Genomic DNA, 6,000 nt, shown 5'->3' with positions numbered 1-6,000 from the left:
CAAATATTTTTTAAATCATCAAAGTGCACGAACTATTCACAGAAAAAAATCATAAAAAAGAACGTTAAAAACACAACCAAAAAATTCATAAAGAAGTTGTTGACATTGAAAAATAAACATCGTCTGCAATAATATAAAAATGTATAAAATAATAATGATTTATCGACAAATCAATATTATCAAAACTCAGTATGCAATCTATCTTTGGTGATTATAAACTTTATTAATATCCGATTTATATGTCTAAAGTAAAAATAGATCAACAAAATAATTAAATAAATGTCATACGGAGAAACAACATCAAAATCAATATTGAAAAAAAGAAAAGAAAAGACATGTTACAAGAACAAACAAAAAATATGCCATAAGCTTGAAAAAGATACATTATTTTAATACGAGAAGGAAAAAATATTTAAACAAAAAATAATATAACTTAGATTATGTAAAATTTGTAATTTGAGGGTGTTAGTTTTTGGCAAAAATTGGCCAAATCCCACATTGGAAATGAACAAAGGATAAAAAAATTCTTAGCCTATAAATAGAACATTTCCCTTTGGTTAAATGTATGTCAATCACCAAAATACAAGTGGTGTACTAGAAAGTTATTAGCTATACTAGTAGAGAATTTAAAGGGAAATTCTCTTGGGTGTACTTTAGCTTTTGGGCATGTGTGAGAGTTAAATATTTTGTAGTGTGGTTGTAATAATTTTCCACATAGTAAATATTTTTTCTCTTGGTTGTCTTTTGACAACGCTTGTGGTTTTTCTCCATTTGGGAGTTTTCCACGTTAAATTATTGTGTTTTTCTCTCTTTTATTTTTCAAGTATTTTTTGTTAATGTTGTGATCTAAAGGGATTGTTGGATTACAAGGGGTCTATTTTCTCAACAATTGGTATCGGAGTCAATGGTTTGGTAAAAGATAAACTTCAAGGCGGGGTAAGAATTTCTTTAAAATTCTTAGTATGCTCTGTGGTTGCGGCTTTGTCCGATCTTCTACATCAGAAAAGATTTTTTAGAAATTGTTGTGGTCCAACTGGAGGTCCTTTAAATACGTTATTATGTTTATTGAGTGTGGTATTGTGTAAGTAAGTGCAGCCAAGAAAGTTTTGTCACAAAGGCTATAATCGCCTAAGGAGGTTGGGACTTAAGCGGTACCATTTGTGTCCCCCCAATCTTTCCTGGAAACTTTCTTAGTGCATTTTGTAGACACAATTGTTCACTCATTATTTACGTGTGAGATCACTGGAGCATTGTTGAGCAAAAATGAGTTTCAGATTTGATATTGAGAAATTTGATGGGAGAATTAATTTTGGGTTGTGGCAAGTACAAGTCAAGGATATACTAATCCAGTCTGGATTGTATAAGGCCTTAAAGGGAAAGCCAGCTTCTTTGTCCGAAGGAAAGGAACCAGATAAACCTAGTGACAGCAGTGGAGACAAGGGAAAATCCAAGATGAGTGAAGAAGAATGGGAGGAGTTAGACATGAGAGCAGCAAGTCAAATTCGTCTATGTCTAGCAAAAAATGTTCTTGCTAATGTTGCTAGATGGTCATCAACAAAGGAGCTTTGGGAAAAGCTTGAGGAAATGTACCAAGCTAAAAGTCTTTCAAATAGGTTATATTTGAAGGAGAAATTTCACAAATTGCAAATGGAAGAAGGTACAAAATTTCTGACCACCTTAGTGCACTCAATGGGATTGTTTCTGAACTGGAATCTATTGGAGTGGAGATTGATGATGAAGATAAAGCATTGAGACTTATTTGGTCTCTTCCATCTTCCTATGAGCACATGCAAACCGTTTTAATGTACGGGAAAGAGAATGTGAATTTTTCAGAAGTGACAAGTAAGCTGATTTCGGAAGAAAGAAGGCTGAAAAATGGAGAGAACAAATCTTCTGAAAGTGGAGCATTGTCGGTTTGTGGAAATGGGAAGAAGTATAAAGGCTCCAAAAAGAAAATTACCTGCTGGGGATGTGGGCAACCTGGACATCTAAAGAAGGATTGCAAAAACGGTGGAGCTAATTCGGCTAATGGCTCCAAAAGTGATGCTACTAATGTAGTCGTCTTTGAAAATGAAGACGATGAATTTGTTTTTTAAAGTAATATATATCCTCATGGCATGATAGCTACCAATTGAGTTGCCATGGAAAAGGATGTATGAAAAGGTAGCATGTCCACATTTACACATGGGCATTGGTTGACAGTTGATGCAAGGTGTGTGGTGGAATTGATGTCGATGGCTAATGAACTTCCTAGAAAGTCAATATTGGAAGTTGCACCATAACTTATTAGCAGTTTTTCGACATGAACTGGTCAAGGTAAAAATTCTTGGAGTTAGTGAATTCCAAGTGTGTATACTCTTATGGTGGAGTATGACAATTCTTGTTTTTAGAATTGTGACTATCATAGCTGATGGTGTTATTGAGGTAGCTGTTGTTTTTATGGTGAAGAATTGTATGGAATTTTTGCCAAGGTGGAGATTTGTTAGTTTTTGGCAAAAATTGGCCAAATCCCACATTGGAAATGAACAAAGGATAAAAAAATTCTTAGCCTATAAATAGAACATTTCCCTTTGGTTAAATGTATGTCAATCACCAAAATACAAGTGGTGTATTAGAAAGTTATTAGCTATACTAGTAGAGAATTTAAAGGGAAATTCTCTTGGGTGTACTTTAGCTTTTGGGCATGTGTGAGAGTTAAATATTTTGTAGTGTGGTTGTAATAATTTTCCACATAGTAAATATTTTTTCTCTTGGTTGTCTTTTGACAACGCTTGTGGTTTTTCTCCATTTGGGAGTTTTCCACGTTAAATTATTGTGTTTTTCTCTCTTTTATTTTTCAAGTATTTTTTGTTAATGTTGTGATCTAAAGGGATTGTTGGATTACAAGGGGTCTATTTTCTCAACAGAGGGCAATTTTGCCTGACGTAGTAAAAAAAATTCCCATGTAATGCACACTCCACTTTGTTTTTTTATAAATAGGATGCTTTATACCGTGTTTATTGATGGAAATTAATAATAACTACAAAACAAAGTTGCTAGTACTAAATGAAAGTATAAATAAATAAAAACAAATTGTAATAATAAAATCGTGTCGTGGTGATCCATTTGTTTTAAAAGTTACTTCGGTCAGATGAGTGTAATTCGCAACAATGGTCAAATGTTCTCCGAAGTTAACATGATTCTCCAAAAACTCATACACCCAAGAGTTTAGAGCGGACATCACCACTGAGAATTTCGAAATGCGGAAGAAATCTTTGTAGAAAGAGAGAAAAGCTTTGAGAGCAGAGAAGAAATGTTTGCTTGATGATTTGAAAATCCTACAAAGGTTTTGTATTTATATGGGCATTCTCCAGACAAGAAACAGAGATAAAGGCATGAGTTACGGAATTGATCTATCGACTGCAATATTACAGCAATAAAACTGTGCATGAATGATTGTAATAGCTGGAAACTAAAGCACGGATGGCTTAGGCTCTTTTCGGTTTCAGCTCCATGGTGTTGCTGCTTGTTGTGGTCTTTTGAGGCATTCTAGAAGTTTCCAGCTTGTCCATTTAGTTGTGAGCTGCAGTTTTTTAAAGATTTTTTAGAGTGCCATTGTTAGTTGGTGAATTGTTCTTGGTATGAGTGCTGTGTTGCTGCAGACCCTTTAGCGCTTTTATTTTTCAATCAATTTAGTTGGTGAGGTGTAAGTGATTGGATTGTCTCATCTGAGGCTCTTGTATGGAGCGTATGGCAAGCTCAGAATATCAGGGTATTTTAATGTCAAGAGGGTCACTCTTAAAGTTTTGATTTTTGCCTCGATATTGTGTGCATTGGTTTGGCTGATTGCTTTGAAGGATGATCTTCTAGTGCTACATTACTTGTTTCTGGTTTGACCAAGGTTGGGAGAGGTGGTTGTGGTGGTGTTTCGAGGTAGGTTTCCGAGCCAAAGCATGTCTATCGAGGGATGAATTATTTAAAGCTGGTTGTGTATCATAGCAGAAAACTAGTTGATGCGAACGCTACCCGTCTTTCTTTCTCTGACTTGATTAAAGTTTGATGACCTGCAAAGGTTGAATCAGTCTGTTTAATCATCTTTGTCCTTTGTGATTTGTTTTGTTCAATTTACATTGGGAGGAAGCTTTCCGTTTGTAGAGCAAGTGGATTCTAGTTTGGGCAATAGAGGGTCTGCTTCGTTGTCAGAATCTGTAGTGTTTTCTTTGGCTGTTGTATTGTCGGTCGTACTCTGGTTCATTTAGAGAGCGCCCATGTGGTTAAAGTTGGAGCCTTGAATCTGGATGCATCGGGCTGTAAAGGGCTATTTAAATTGCGGGTTTTTTCGACTATTATTTTAGCGCTTAAATTATCCATAGAACAAGAATGGTTAGTCTGGGAAGGTGTGGGAGAGATATAAGATTCAAAAGCTATCTAGGATTTAGAGAGGAGTTGGAATCTTTTGTTCTGCCGCTGTCACTCGAGTCGTGTTGATAGGGACGAGTCTAAAAAATTGTTTGTTTGGTCGAGGTATTGAAGGAGTATCAGAATTTGTTCATATGTTACGATTGTAACCTTTATTCCGTTGAGTTACTTGTATTTGGTGTTCTTCCAGACATACAACTCTTCAATTGTTATAAATAAGTAAATTATTGTCGAGCAAAAAAATTGAAAATTAAAAGGTTGTCAGCTACGAACTTAGACGAAAAATAACATAGATTCATAGTTAAAATACATAGGAGAAACCAGTTGTAATAGTTGTTAAATACAACAACTAAATTCTGGAAATTCAAACCATGCCAATTCAGAGAAAATATTCGGTTTCACACTTTGAAAAACATTCGTTTTCACACTTGAGATATTGTGTCTATAAATATAGTATTAAGATTTTTGTTTCAGTTTTCTCGAATAAATTTTCCTTAAGGAAAATCTTATGAATTTTCTTCAAAAAGAAAGCTCACGCAATACATGTCAAAAACACATAACAACCATCAACCACTCAAATGAGTGAAGGCAATGCACATGCAAGAAAGTTATCTAGCCACATTCGATATATAAGAGAAAATGTATCCCTTTAAATACCTTCCCAAATGTATATTCCTATCCAATGTGGGATTAAAGTCTTTTGGTTTCTATAGCATTACTAACACTTATTAGAAGACACGAGGATTATTGACATTGAATGTTCAGACCCCTACATACGTGATGCTCGAAACTAGTACCTCAAGAGATAAGTATAACAATAATCTCTTAACCAGTAAGGTAGCTTGATTCATGTAATTATATATTATATATTGATAAAATTATACATTAAACAAAATCTTAATATTGTATATATTTTATTTTTATCAATTGACGTCACAATTAAAACCCAAGTTTTGAAAGGAAGCATCGGTGAAATGGAAGTAACTAAGAATAGCAGTGAAAGATGGGGAATCCTTTTGGTTTGTTTTCAAGTAAATTAATTCGTCATTAGTCCAAGGCACGTTATAAGCAATTACAGCCTCCAATACGAGTTGGCCTTACATGATATGAAATGCTAGCCACTCTTGTTGAGCTTTGAAATTCGATGTGAAATCTCCATAAAGATAGGATCCCACATTTTCAAACTGATTTTTCGTTTTTTTCGTTTCAATTCTAAGCCAACGACATTCGTTCCTATTATAAGGCGAAATCTTCCATTTTGAGCTTACTAGTGTTTCCATGGGTCTGGGATCTGGGTTTTCTCCCTCGGAACCTCCTAAAGCTTCTTAGGTCATTTTTTTTTCTTACGTTGAATTGTATATTTACGCCATTTGCCCAAACGAGGCCGAGCTGGAGATACGGTTTTAGAGAGGGGGCACTTGTTTGGATTTGATCATTGAAGTTTGTGGAGAAAAGTAAGATAGGGTTCAAACCCTAAACAAGAAATGAAGTGTTTTTCATGTTTCACTTCCCCCCAGACTTCTAAATCAAATCCTAACTCCCCAACAAAAGTTTCTTTTCTCCGGCAACCGCCTCCCGGTAATGTCACATTTTGTATAAGAA

Source organism: Hibiscus syriacus, unplaced genomic scaffold, assembly GCF_006381635.1.
Source record: "Hibiscus syriacus cultivar Baekdansim isolate YM2019G1 unplaced genomic scaffold, ASM638163v2 tig00110332_pilon, whole genome shotgun sequence".
Taxonomy (NCBI): Eukaryota; Viridiplantae; Streptophyta; class Magnoliopsida; order Malvales; family Malvaceae; genus Hibiscus; species Hibiscus syriacus.
Note: the sequence above shows the minus strand (reverse complement) of the source record.